We start from the raw sequence: 15,254 nt of genomic DNA, 5'->3' as shown, positions 1-15,254 counted from the left end.
CCTCAGTCTTCTTAGAGTCCCTGCCAGGATCTAAAAATTAGACTGACAAAGACAAACTAACAGGAGAAACACATACAAATTTATTTAAGTTTTACATGACATGGGGGCCTTCATAAGGAAATGAAAACCCAAAGAAATTATTAAACCGGAGTACGTTTATGCTAGGTTTGATGAAAAGAGAACAGCTATGGAAGAATACAATAGGTCAAGGAGTATGAGGTAAGTGTAGTAAACTGGGGGAAATTTAGCAAGCCTGATTTTTCAGATTTTTCTCCGCATCCCTTTGTCTTCAGAGGTAAGGATGCTACTACTTTCCTCTGAGTATAGGGAAGTCACCTCTCACATGAGAGTCTTATGACCTGTTTCAGGGGGGGAAGTATAAGGGGAAGGTCAGAGTGAACTTCCTGCCTCTGCCATTTGCTCAGACTCCTTCAATTTAAAATATTCAACGTGTCACGGTGCCATATTTTGGAGTAGTGTGTCCTGATCCCCATTACTGGCTCAGGGAGCATAAGCACAACCTCTAAATAGTCATTGATTGAACATTAAGCTATGCTGACCTGGGGTAACTTCTAGGAAGCTAGGCTTAAAAATAAAAACAAGGTTAAAAAGCTAGAGAGTGATATCAGAGACTGCACACTGTAAGGGAAATATACTTTATAGAGTTAGTCCAGGCAAGACATTAAACAAATAAACTAAAAGAAAACAGCACCATGAAAATCTTAAAAAAAAAAAAGGGGGACGCCTGGGTGGCTCAGTTGGTTAAGCAGCTGCCTTCAGCTCAGGTCATGATCCCAGGTCCTGGGATCGAGCCCCACATCAGGCTCCTTGCTCAGCAGGGAGCCTGCTTCTCCCTCTCCCTCTGCTGCTCCCTCTGCTTGTACTCTCTCTGTCAAAATAAATAAAATCTTAAATAATAATAATAATAATAATAATAAAGAAAACAGCACCATGAAAAAGCCTCAGAGGGAGGGTGAAGTTCGTTAGAATCCATAGCTGCTACAGTATGTTATCTGAAATACCTAGTGTTCAACAGAAAGTTCTGAGACTGCAAAGAAACAGGAGAGTGTGATTCTTGTACAGTTAAACAACAACAACAAAAAAACAGGCAGCAGAAACCACTCTAAGGGGACCCAGATGTGGGAGTTAGCAGACAAAGACCTCAAAGTAGCTATTATAACTATGTTTACAGAATTAGGAAACCATGTATAAACAATTAAAGGAAAGTTTTATCACGATGATTCATCACATAAAGAACATCAATAGAGAGATAGAAATTATTTTTTTAAAAAGGAAATTCTGGAGTTGAAAAGTATGATAACTAAAATTTAAAAAATCACTAGAGGGGCTCAAAAGAGATTTGAGAGGGCAGAAAAAAAGAATTCGTGAATTCAAGGATAGATCATTCAAGATGATACAATCTGAAGAACAGGAAGGATAAAAGGATGAGGAAAAGTGAGCATAGCCTCAGAGACCTATGGGACACAATGAAGTACACCAACATATACATAATGGGAGTACCAGAAGAAGAGGAGAAGGAGAAATGAACAGAAAAATTATTTGAAGAAATAATCACCGAAAATTTCCTACATATGTTACAAACCATTAATCTACACATCCAAAAGGCGCAACAAGCTACACATAAAATAAACGCAAAGAAATCCACACCTAGGGGCGCCTGGGTGGCTCAGTCAGTTAAACATCCGACTCTTGATTTTGGCTCAGGTCATGATCTCAGGGTTGTGAGATTGAGCCCTGCATCGGGCTCCACGCTAAGTGTGGAGCCTGCTTAAGATTCTCTCTCTCTCTCTCTTCCCCTCCCGCTCTAAAGATAAATAAATAAATTAAAAGATCCCCAGGTCATTCCAATACGCAGCCAAGGTTGGGAAGCCCTGAGGTAGACTTATAAAGACAAAATAAAACAAGAAGTCCACACCCAGACATAGCATAATAAGAATGTTGACAGTCAAAGCCAAAGAGAAAATCTTGAAAGCAGCAAAAGAAAAATAAATGCACTCCATTCTCTTGACACTGCATTATTTGTCACTGATCTCAGTTCATCCAATCTGGGGTAGCTCTGAAATTGGGGCTCCACACTAGCTGAAACATGAACTTACTCCTGGGTCATGTTTTGTGGTCCCTTCTGAGATGGCATCTACTGTGGACATGCTAGAGTTTTGGTGTCAGCTCTTACCAGTTCCTGCCCTTGGTGGGCTATATAACTTGGGGCAAGTTACTTATCAGCCTCTCTCAGCTCACCTTCCAAATCTCTAAATGGACCTCACATACCTATCTTGTTTTATTATTGTATGAATTAGAAAGAATGTATGCGCCGTGTTCTGACTGTGAGAGTTACTGCAGAAACGATGATAGCCGATCTTGGACACGAGTGGTTATCATGTGGTCAAGTTTGGCATGATGCTCCAGGAGATGAATGCCAACAGAGAAAATGCCAGCCCTAGGAAGTGCAAATAAGCCATCTCCATACCTTCTCAATAAACCTATCTGATAGGTATAATGATGCCTGTTTTGCAGGTAAAAAAGACACTGAAACTCAGAGGCATGAACTAACCTACACAGAGTCACACAAGGTATAATAGGCAGAGCTAGACTGTACATTCAGAGCCCTTTACTGGCAAATAAGAGCTCTTCTCCCATACTCTGCTGCCCCTTGGATTCACTCATTTATCCTGTATACATTGAATACCTCCTGGATGTCAAGCACTTGGGCTATCAGGACTAGACTCCGCATTCATTTGAACATTTCCATGTAACATTAGGCTTTGGCTTTAGCTCGGTATTACGAGCACTGATTTTTCTCTTGGTTCAGTTTGGGTTCTGTCCCTAGGAATCATTAGTACACAATCTTCTAAAGAGCAGAGCTCAGATAGTTTCTTGGTTATCTGGGACCCACCCCTGAATCAACCTCCCAAGATGCCAGAGGCTCTAGGATTAAGTGGTGGTTTAAGTTCTCAGAGCAGCCTCTCATATGGATTGAGCCCTAAGACTGTACCATGGGGTGGCAGCCAGGGCTTCAGAGTGGCTCTGGGCTGCTCCAATGGGTGTGTTCTCCCATTTCTAGTAGGTGCTTCTCATAATTCAGCAAAGAAAAACATGTGAGACACATAGGACAGCCCTTAGGTAAAGATTGGGTCCTATCTAGATTCATTTCTTGCTTTACTAGACACAGGCTCTCAAAGAGTTCAGAGACCTCACATCCTGATCAAAGACACCCAAATACGTCAACTTAAACATTAGGACAGACCTTAAAAGAGTTCGGAGACATTCCACCCTGAAAACAGAACTCTGAACACACCAGATTCAAACCTTGGGATAGACACTTAAAGAATTCAAAGACCTCATGCCAACAAGACAGTCTCCCATCTACCTAAGACTCAAACCTAAGGACACAGACCCTCAAAGAATTCACAGACCTCACACCCTGAACAAAGGCACTTACTATCTCAGAGTAAAATATTGGGAAACAGAACACTACAGAGTGCAGAGACATCATACCTTGAAAACTGACCCCCAAATAACTCAGACCCAAACCTTGGAACAGACTCATCAAAGGATTTAGAAATACCATACCTTGAACAAGACCCCAAATACCTCAGACTCAAACTTTAGGACACACACTCTCAAAGAGTTCAAAGACCACAGACCTTGAACACAGATCCCAAAATCTCAGATTAAAAACTGAAAAGAGACAATGAAAAAGTTCAAAGACCTCACATTCTGAACTCAGACCCCAAATAGTTCAAACCAAACTTGAGACACAGAACCTCTAAAAGTTCAGAGATCTCACACCTCATACTCATTCACTGAAACAAAGATCACCAAAGCATTTATGGACCACAAACCCTGAACTCAGACTCCCAGATACATCACACTCAATCTTGAGGACAAACACGCCCAGAGTTCAGAGATTTTACACACTAAATGAAGAACCTGAAATATTTCAGACTCCAAACAACAGAGTTGTTCTAGACCTCAAGCCAAGAACATGAACTTCCAACCACCTCAGACTCAATACTTTGAACACAGGCCCTCAAAGAGTTCAGAGATCTCACATCCTGAACAAAAACCCCCAAATACCCTACACTGAAACTTCTGAGTCACAGATCCTCGAGGAGATGAGATATCTCAAACCCTGAAAATAGACTGCAAACACCTCAGACTAAAACCACAGGACACAGACCACGAATGTATTCAGAGACCTTACACCAGTAACAAGACTCCAAATACTTCAGACTCTAACACTGAGAAACACACTGACTGATTTCAGAGATCGTGCATTAACCGTGTCTTTTATTTTCGGTATTCTTATGATTTGACATCTGGGGCCTTGCCGACCCTGGAGGGACTGCCCCTCCCAGGGTTAGCCGAGTCCTAGAAATCGTAAATAACTTGCCTGAGAGAGTACTTTTCAAGTACATACCAACCAATCCATAGCCCACACCCCAACCACCTCCTCTATCACACTCTTACACTCCAGACCACTATTCTTCTGCCCTAAACACCCAAGGCCAGGTACCAAACAACTAGAGACAGCCCCTATACCCAGAGTCCACTGAAATTATTCAAACTAGCCAAATCCTAAGCTGATTACCCTGCCTAGCCCATTCCTTCCTGTGAAAACCACCATAAAGACAATTTCCTATCTCCCTCTGCATCCTGACTGACCCTGGTGCTTCCCCATGTGGCACTCCATGGTATAGCATGCCATCTTCTCTTGGGAGTTGTGAGTATAACAAATTATCTTTTCAATGACGGTCATTTCCTGATCCACCGGCCTTACCATACCTAAATAATAATAAAACCTGTATTAAAGCAGAACTCATACCCTGACCAGATTTCACCAAATACATAAACCTCAAAACCCGAAACACAGACCTCCAAAGAGTTCAGGGAATTCTAACTCTAAATATGGACCCTGAAATATCTTGGACTCAAACCACAGGATGGACCCTAGAAGAGACAGAAACCTCACAATTTGAACACAGTTTCCAAATATCTTTGACTTAAGCCATGCAACACAGATCCTCGAAGAGTTCCAAAAACTCAAACCCTGCACACAGACTCAAAACTTAGAAAATAGACTCTTAAATACGTCGGAGAATGCACATCCTCAACTAGGACCCCCAGACACCTCAGATGCAAACCTTGGAGCAGATCCTTAAAGAGTTTACTTACCATGCATTATGAATTAAGACCCTCCTGTTAATTAAGTTTCGAACATTGGGACCCACATCCTCAAAGAATTTAGGAAGCTCAAACCCCGAACACAGACATCTAAATACCTTGTAGTTAAACCTTAAAACACAGACCATCAAAGCATTTAGAAACCTTGCAACCTGAAAAAAAAAAAAACAAAAAACAAAACCACCTCAGATTCAAACCTTGGGAGAGAGCCTCAAACAGTTCAGAGACTTCACACCCTGAATTACATAGACAGATGCCTCAGACTCAAACCTTGGGACATGGAACCTTATGCAGTTCAGGAATTTCACACCTAGAACAGAAACCTCAAATACATCAGATTCAAACCTTGGAAGAGAACCTCCAAGAGTTTAGAGGCCTCGCTCCCTGAAAGCAGACTCCAAATACCTCAGACTCACACTTGGAACACAGACAATCTAAAATTTCAGACACCTCACACCTTGCACAAAGACCCATGGACACCTCAGACTGAAAACTTGGGACACAAACCCTCAAATATTCAAAGACTTCACACAGTGAACACAAATGCTCAAATACCTGAACCCCTACGACAGGACAGAGCCTCAAGAGTTTGGGGATAGGAAGCCCTGGACACAGACTCTCAATTGCCTCAGACTCATATCTTGAAATACAGACCTTCAAAGATTTCAGAGACCGCACCACCTGAACACAAACCCCACATACCTCAGACTCAAACTCTGGAGCACAGATACTAATGGGTTTAAGGACCTAACATTCTGACTTCAGACACCAAATACCTCAGAAACAAATTTGGACAGCCTCTCTAAAAGTTCTAAGGCTTCAGACCCTGAACCCAGACCTCCCAAATAAATCAGACCTAAAGCAGAGAACACGGAGTGAAGAATTTCAGTGACCACATACACTGAATACAAAACCTAATTACCTCAGACTTAAATTTTGGAACACAGATAATCAAAGCATTTTAAAACCTCATTACCTGAAGGAGATCCTTTTTCTTTTTTAAGATTTTATTTATTTATTTGAGAGAGAGAGTGAGAGACAGCACGAGCAGGGGGGTAGGGAGAGGGACAAGCAGACTCCCCGCTGAGCAGGGAGCCCAATGTGGGGCTCGATCCCAGGACCCTGGGATCGTGACCTGAGCTGAAGGCAGACACTTAGCCTGCTGAGCCACCCAGGTATCCCAACTGAAAAAGACCCTAAATACCTCAGAGTTATACCTTGGGATACAAACCCTCAAAGATTTCAGAGACCCTACACCTGAATACAGACCAAAAATACATAATACACAAACCTTGCTATAGAGACCCTATGAAAGTGCTGACTAGCAGTATTATCCACAATAGCCAAAAGGCAGGAGCAACCCAAGTGTCCACTGAGAATGAGTGGAGAAACAAAATTTAGTATATACATACAATGGACTATTATTCAGCCTTAGAAGGAAAATCTGGCATATGCTATGACATGGATGAATCTTGAGGACATTGTGCTAAGTGTAATAAGCCCGTCACAAAAAGACTAATACTATAAGATTCCACTTACATGAGGCACTTAGAGTAGTCAAATTTATAGAAAGTAGAGTGGTGATTTCCAGGGGCTGGGGGAGAGGCAAATCGGAACTTAGTGTTTAATGGGTATAAAGTTTCAGGTTGATAAGATGAAAAAGTTCTGGAGATATGTTGCTCAACAATGTGAATGTCCTTAATGAGCTGTACACTTAAAAATGGTTTAGATGATAAATCTTATGTGTATTTTACCACAATTAAAAATATAGGAATTGGGGAGAGTAACTGGATTATCCATCTCTATATTATCTGCTCAGTTATTTACCTTGGACCAAGCTGTAGCTTCTCCTGAGTACACTATCAAATTGCTTAGCTACCATTGTTCTCATTGCCCATAGAATGAGAGTTAGAAATTGCAAAGACACGAATGCGATTGTGGAGGATCATCTCTGTTATTGTCCCCTTCCTTAAAGGCAAAGAACAATAAGTAGTGACAATGAGTAGACAGAGACACAAGAATGAGCATTTGTGGGAAAAAGAGGACCTTAAATGATCAAATCTCTCCGACTTAACAAGAAGAACCATGGGTAAATACTATTTCTATCACTTCTTCAATTGAGCTCAAGTTCCCTTCTGTATATGATCAAAATGTATTAATCTAGATATACAAATACCCAGAAATAATTACAAGAATTATTTTAATTATAATACCAATTACCATTGGATTTCACACATATATCATGCTTTACAATATTCAAAGCATTTTTGTGTGACTTAGTTCATTTAATTCTTGCAACTCTAAGAAGACAAGACTGAGCCAAACCACCTTTGGCTTAGGATCAGTGCTCATGTGGATATATCTGGCTCCTGGGATCATGAGCTCTGCCTTGTGACCTCCAAAACACTGACTGATAACTGCCTGATCTGTCCTGATCTAACTGCTCTTTTTTTTTTTTTTTTCCGAGAGAGAGAGAGAGAGAGAGCACGTGTACAAGCGGGGGATGGGCAGAGGGAGAAGGGGAGAGAGAATCTCGAGCAGGCTCCATACTCAGCGCAAAGCCTGACATGGGCCTCAATCTCACAACCCTGAGATCATGACCTGAGCCAAAATCAAGAGTCGGACACTTAACGGACTGAGCCACCCAGGCGCCCCTTCTATTTGCTCTTCTTGACATTGACTCCTTATAGATTTGACTTACGGTACCTAGTCCTATAAACTATGGTCTGTCACAAAGTTTTGCAAAATTTACCTAATAATCCTTCTGGAGTCCATCTACTACTCTCATGCCTTTATCATCTTTCATTGTACCACCATAACATCCTCCCAATAGTCTCTTTATCTCCATTTTAGTCCCTTGAATTTAGTCAGCTTCATGGCAATAAGAAAGATGTTTCAAAGTATTTAAACAAAAAGACTTGAATTAATGGACCGTCACAAAGGTTTTAAGAGAGTGAAAGGAAGTTAAGGGTGATGAGACACCTGGGGAAGAGCAACAGGGAGAAGCCATTACCATCCCTTAATGTAAAGGGGCAAGGGGAGGAAGAAGTGTTACAGGAACCCAGTGAGAAGTGGCACAGAAGAGGGGCCAGCAGACAGCAGCTATTGCTGCAGGTAGAAAACCAGACTCATCGATGGCTCCACAGCAAGGCAGGAAGGGAGTCAGGGTTTGCAGAATGGACGGATAAATCCCCACAAACTCTCTCCCTCTAACCACACTCTGATCTGCTGGTGCCCACTTCCCCCCCACCCCGACACACACACATGCATTGTCCAAAATCAAGCAGAAGTTAGAGGATGAAGTGGTTTTAAATCATCTTCAAATTCATTTACAGTCCCCTCATCAAGGGGTGAAGTCTAATTCTCCTCCACTTAAATATAAATATAGGCTGGCCTTAATGACTCACGTCTAACAAATAGAATGTGGAAGAAGTAATGCTACATGATTTCTAAGGCTGGGCCATAAAAGGCAATACAGCTTCTGCCCAGCTCTCTCTCTCGGGATGCTTGCCCTTGGAACACAGCCATGTTGTGAGGAACCCCAAGCCACCTAGAGAGGCCATGTGCAGACTATATTCTGGCAAAAGCCCTTGCAGAGGTCCAAGCCAGAAGCCAGCACAACCACCAGACAAATGAGTGAGGAAGCCTTCTAGATGACTCCAGCACCAGTCAGCTGTCTGACTTAACTTCCTGAAATAGCCTCAACTTAGAACTGCCTCACTGAGCCCAGTCAACCCCTAGATTGTGAGAGATAATAGTAAATGATTATGCTTGCTTTATATCACTAGGTTTGGGGTGGTTTGCAGTTATAGACAACAGGAGCTCTGAGAGTAGAAGCAATGCAGTCTGTAAGGACTCAGCCCATTGGGCATAGAGCAAAACAGAAAAAACTGCAGAAAGTGGATCTAGGGCAATACACAGCAGATAACCAGCACAACTTCCTTAAATCTCTCCTCCACGGTATAGCCAGAAAACCTTTCACTGGCTACAAGCAAAACCCCAAGCCTGGCACACAGAATTTCCAGGACATTGCTTTCCCTGCTTTTCACTACCATCTCCAGGAACTCCCTGTTCTGTGATTTATTTAATGGTTGTACTGGATTCTTTGTAGTTCTCTCTACACACCATGCTGTTTCTTTCTTCCAAGACATATGACTTTCCCTCTAGAATTATCCTTTTTTTTTAACCTATCAATCTTGAATGTTACCTCCTTTATGAGCTTTGGCTAAAACTTCTCTACGTACCTTTTTCTTATTTATACTTTACCCTAATATAATGAAATCATTTCTTTGTGGGTCTTGGTCTGTCTTCCCTATAGGGGAAGCTCCAGAAAGGCCAAAAGAACCTTTATTCATGTTTATTCATAGAGAAATGGCCTTAATAGAGGCCCAGGCTTCTATTTGTCTAGAGATTAGACTGTGGGGTGCCTGGGTGGCTCAGTCAGTTAAGCGTCTGCCTTCAGCTCAGGTCATGATTCCAGGGTCCTGGGATTGAGCCCTGCATTGGGCTCCCTGTTCAGCGGGGAGTCTGCTTCTCCCTCTGCCCCTCCCCCCCATTCATGCTTGCTCTCTCTCTCTGAAATAAATAAATAGAGTGTAGACTATAAGTACTATGAAGGGCAGGACAATGTTGATCTCATCCTCAACTCTACTCCCAATGCCTAACACAAGGACTGGCAAACAGGTGCTCAATAATAGCCCTTGAGGGGCGCCTGGGTGGCTCAGTTGGTTAAGTGTCTGACTCTTGATTTCAGTTCAGGTCATGATCTCAGGAAGAAGAGATCAAGCCCCACATTGGGCTCTGCGATCAGTGGGGAGTCTGCTAAAGATTCTCTCTCTCTCTCCCTCTGCCCTGCCCCTCCTCTCAAATAAGTAAATAAATCTTAAAAAAAAAAAAGCCCTTGAATGCGTGCATAAAATGGAATTCCCCAAAAAGCCAGCATGGAAATAGCCCTGCACTTAATTTCTCACTAAATACTACTTATTTGGAACTTGAAACATGTTCTGTACCATTGTTGTTAACTCAAAAAAAGCAAGGAAAATGGGTGGAGAGTGGTTTTTTTCTACACTCTAGGATGTCTGGTTTGGGAAGGCTCAGTAAGAAAATGCACCAAAAACGACAGCTTAAAAAATACCAAATTTCATTCAATAAAATGAGCTGTAACTGACCTCTAGCCAATGTAACTGACCTCCTGCCCTCAGTAGCATAATACCAGAGAGATGACAATAAGCTTTTATAACTTAAGGATGTTTGTAAGGAAAAGGAAGAAGCCGAGGCAGGAAATAACTTATAGACTCTTAAAATCCCTTCTGTTAAAAAAAAAAACAAATGATTCTGATGCTTGTTAACATAGTACAGAAGACTTTATTCAGGACTATTGCAATAGATATATCAGGGAGGAAAAACTTTCCCTCTACTCTCTTATCTTCAGTATTTGAGAGCCTACAAATTAAATTGACAAAAGACAGTGAATAGTAGCAGAATATGCCACCCCAAAATATGCTACTTTGGCATAAGATTTATTTTGAGCTGAAGGCAATTGAGAAGACGCAGATAGAAGAAAAGTTCTCTGCCCTCCCTCTGTTTTTCTACAAGTAGGACATGAATTTGTAAAGATGTTCCCCCTCTCCTCTCCACCAGGAAGGACAGAAGTTAATCACCAGAGACAACTCTAGACTAATCAGCCCAGAGAGAGCACCAGAAAAGTCTACATACCAAATGTTTCTAACTAGCCCTTATCTTCCATTAGTTCTTCCATATGTTTACCTTCCCATAATTTGCCACCCTTAGAAACTCAAAGGCCTTGGGCGCCTGGGTGGCTCAGTTAGTTAAGTGACTGCCTTCGGCTCAGGTCGTGATCCTGGGATGGAGCCCCACATCGGGCTCCCAGCTCAGCAGGGAGCCTGCTTCTCCCTCTGACCCTCTCCCCTCTCATGCTATTTCTCTCTCTCTCTCTCTCAAATAAATAAATAAATAAAATCTTTAAAAAAAAGAAAAAGAAACTCAAAGGCCTTTCTTTTCCTTTATCTTGTCACGTCTCTAAAAATGTGTTGCTCTCTTGAGTTAATCATCAGTGAGTATTCCCATGTGTATTTAAAATGCACACATTAATAAACTTCTATTTGTTTTTCTCTTGTTAATCTTTTGTCAGTCTAATTTGCAGAGCCCCAGCCAATGACCCTGGGATGGGTAGAAGAAAGAGATCTTGTTTTCCTCTCCTACAACAGATGAGCAAGAGTAAAAACAGATTTTTATTCCTGTTTGTACATTGCAGAAAAATATAACTTAAAGAGGCATTTAAAATTTGGGGCTTATAGGGGTGCCTGGGTGGCTCAGTCGTTAAGCGTCTGCCTTCGGCTCAGGTCATGATCTCAGGGTCCTGGGATTGAGCCCCGCATCGGGCTCCCTGCTCCGTGGGAAGCCTGCTTCTCCCTTTCCCACTCCCCTTGCTGTGTTCCCTCTCTTGCTGTCTCTCTCTCTCTGTCAAATAAATAAATAAAATCTTTAAAAAAAAAAAAAAAGCTTTAAATAAAAAATAAAATAAAATAAAAAATAAAATTTGGGGTTTATATTAATAGAGGAAGGGGTAGGGGATAAAGGTACTTACAGGAAAACAAATGACTTGTTGGAAAGATAAATAGGCCCTTAGGAGAACAGATGGAAGATACGGTAGTTTTGTGACAGTGTCTGCTCAGGAATGATGTGGAGACTTCTCTCCAGTGATAAGAGTCAGTCATCCCTGGTTGCTCCCAGGAAGGGGATTTATGACAACTGAGCTCTCTGGGGAGGCTCTGCTTTTAGGCAGATAAGAGATTTCAGGAACTCAAATGCCTTCTTCTCAAAATAATTTTTATGCCACAGTAGCTTATTCTGGACCCCTTCAAGTGTCAAGACTATCACAACAGAGGGGAGAGATTGGGCTCAACTCCAAATATAACAAGGACAAGTGAAGATTTATAACCAATGAGCAGAATGAGGGGTCAGTAGATGGAAAATTACTAAAAGGAAACATCATGGGTAGGGGGATTCTTGCTAAACTAACTCAGCAGGATTCTTTTTTTTTTTTTTAAGGATTTGCCACTTTTTTAAGATTTTATTTATTTATTTGACAGAGAGAGAGAGAGACAGCGAGAGAGAGAACACAAGCAGGGGGAGTGGGAGAGGGAGAAGCAGGCTTCCCACCAAGCAGGGAGCCCGACGCCGGGCTCGATCCCAGGACCCTGGGATCATGACCTGAGCCAAAGGCAGACGCTTAACAACTGAGCCACCAGACGCCCCACTCAGCAGGCTTCTTACTGAAGGCAAGCCAGGGTGATCAGATATCAAGAGTGGGGATTCTCAGGGCATGTGGCTGGCTCAGTCAGTAGAGCATGTCACTCTTGATCACGGGGTTTTAAGTTTGAGCCCCACATTGGGTATAGAGATTACTTTAAAATCTTTACAGGCGCCTGGGTGGCTCAGTCGGTTAAGCATCTGCCTTCGTTTGGCTCAGGTCATGATCCCAGGGTCCTGGGATTGAGCCCCATGTTGGGCTCCCCACTTAGCAGGGAGCCTGCTTCTCCCTCTCCCTCTGCTCTGTGCCCCCCCCCCCTCGCTCATGCTCTCTATCTCAAATAAATAGTCTTTAAATAAATAAGTAAAATCTTTTTTTTAAAAAAAGAGAGGATTCTCTCTAAACTGACTTAGCAGGATTCTTGCTGTGACTGGACTAGGCAGGCTGAAGACAGGTCCCAAGGACAAGGCCTAGTTGAAAAGAGGTCTCAGAGGAGCCTGACTGAGGTTTGGTCAAGGAGAGAGTCTTTGTCACTTATGAGCTCAAACTGAAGCTGACTATAGTCTTTGTTGGGTGTCATCTGAATACGAAGAGTCCTCTGTGACCATTGCCTAAATGGAGCCAAAGACACAAATGTGGCTTTTGAGCCTTCTGGCTTTATATCTGAGTTTCATGTTGCTTTCCCTGCTCTACTCATGAAAAAGAAAGGAGAAATGTCATCTAACTAAAAATGACCCAGGCAACCTATGATATGGGAGAAAATATTTGTAAACCATGTATCTGGTAAGAGGTTAATATCAAAAATATATAAAGAACTCATACAACTCAATAACAAAAACAAACAATCCAATGTAAAAATGGGCAGAAGAACAGAATAGGTGTTTTTCCAAGGAAGCTATCCAAATGGCTAACAGGTACATGAAAAGAGGCTCAACATCTGGTCATCAGGGAAATGCAAATCAAAACCACAATGAACTATCACCTTAATAGAGAGCAAAATGGAGTCTGTCGTGTCAAGCAGGAGCCCGTGTCGAGCAATGACGCAAGTAAGTAAAGGTACTGCAGCTAGGAGGTATCGCCGGGACCAACATTAGCTGACACCCCAGAACTGATAACGAGCAGAACCAGAGGAGGTCTGCAGGGACCCGAAACCAATTAAATCCCTTTAAAGAGGGAAGGATTCTGGCAGCAAGCTGTTAGACTCTTCAGACGTGACCCCTCTATGTCTGACCACTTAAAAAAGGCAACTGCCACCAACTGATCTCCGAACAGAACTGAGATCCTTCACTGCTTGAACATAAGCAGTAAGTGCCAAAAGCTGTCGCAGACTGGGGCTTTATCTCAATTGCGTGCCCATAGACTGACTTTGCATTTGGTTCGTTAACTTCCTACACCTGTTACCTTGTCCATTGTGTGGTTTGTCTTCTGTCCTGCTCTGTGTGCTGTTTGAGAAGCCCAGTTTAATCACATGGTGAAATGTCATTGAGTTTGGAATCCTGAACCTGCTTTATAATTGTGATTAAACTTTGCTTTATGATTGAATAAAGCTGACATTGTGGAAAGACACAACTCGTGTGTGCACCTTCATATGGTGCTCATGGCACACCTCATACCTGTTAGAATGGCTATCATAAAGACAAGAGATACCAAGTGTTGGCAAGGATGTGGCAAAAGGGAACCCTTGTGCATTGTTAGTGGGAATTTAAATTGGTACAGCCACTGTGAAAAACAGTATGGAGGTTCCTCAGAATATTAAAAATTGAACTACTGTATGATCCAGCAATCCCACTCCCAGGTATATATCTGAAGGAAATGAAAACAGGATCTTGAAAAGATATCTGCACTTTAATGTTCATAACATTATTCATAATAACCAATATACGGAATCAAAGTGCCCATCAATAGATGAATGGATAAAAAAGGTACAGTGTGTATATGTATACACACACACACACAACGGTATATTGTTCAGCCAAGAGAAAGAAGAAATGCCTGTCATTTGCAACAACATGGACCATGAGGGTATTATGCTAAGTGAGATAAATCAGACAGAGAAAAACAAGTACTATATTCTGTGATCTCACTTATATGTGGAATCTTAAAAAGCCAGGGCACCTAGGTGGCTCAGTCGGTTAAGCGTCTGATTTGGCTCAGGTCATGATCCTGGGGGTCCTGGGATTGAACCCTGCATTAGGCTCCCTGCTCAGTGGGGAGTCTGCTTCTCCCTCTTCCTCTGTGTGCTCGGTCTCTCAAATTAAATCAATCAATCTAAAAATATATAAAAAATTAATTCAAATTAATTCAAATTAAAAAGCCGTGCTCGCTTCGGCAGCACATATACTAAAAAATTGGAACAATACAGAGAAGATTAGCATGGCCCCTGTGCAAGGATGACACGCAAATTCGTGAAGCATTCCATAAAAAAAAAAAAAAAAATTTAAAAAGCCAAACTCATAGGAACAGAAAGTAGAATGGTGGTTACTAGGGCTGGGGGGTGGGGGAAGTGGGGAGAAGTCGGTCAAAGGGTACAAAGCTGCAGTTATGTAGGATAAATAAGTTCTGGAGATCTAATATACAGCATAGTGATTATAATCAACAATACTTGTATTATATACTTAAAATTGCCAAGAGACTGGATCTTAAATGTTGTCACCACAAAAAAATGATAATTATGTGACATGATAGAGGTGTTGGCTAATGTTACAGTGGTAATCGCATTGCTATATATAAATGCATCAAATCCACACATTGTACAATTTAAACATATACAATGTTA

The 15,254-nt window shown here is 41.9% G+C and overlaps 1 long non-coding RNA gene and 1 other non-coding gene across 2 annotated transcripts in view; one reads left to right on the top strand and one right to left on the bottom strand.

Moving 5' to 3' along the window:
* LOC129045875 (uncharacterized) overlaps positions 1-15,254 on the bottom strand; it is an 89,094-nt gene that overhangs the window by 36,247 nt on the left and 37,593 nt on the right. The window lies entirely within an intron of this gene.
* Positions 14,795-14,903, top strand: LOC123851396 (U6 spliceosomal RNA). The gene has a single exon (XR_006792573.1). It is a non-coding gene; the product is annotated as a U6 spliceosomal RNA (small nuclear RNA).

Source organism: Mirounga angustirostris, unplaced genomic scaffold, assembly GCF_029215605.1.
Source record: "Mirounga angustirostris isolate CCGP_5_RB_7025 unplaced genomic scaffold, mMirAng1.0.hap1 SCAF_11, whole genome shotgun sequence".
Classification (NCBI taxonomy): Eukaryota; Metazoa; Chordata; class Mammalia; order Carnivora; family Phocidae; genus Mirounga; species Mirounga angustirostris.
The sequence above is the reverse complement of the archived record's forward strand: the minus strand, read 5'-3'. Positions and strand labels throughout refer to the sequence as shown.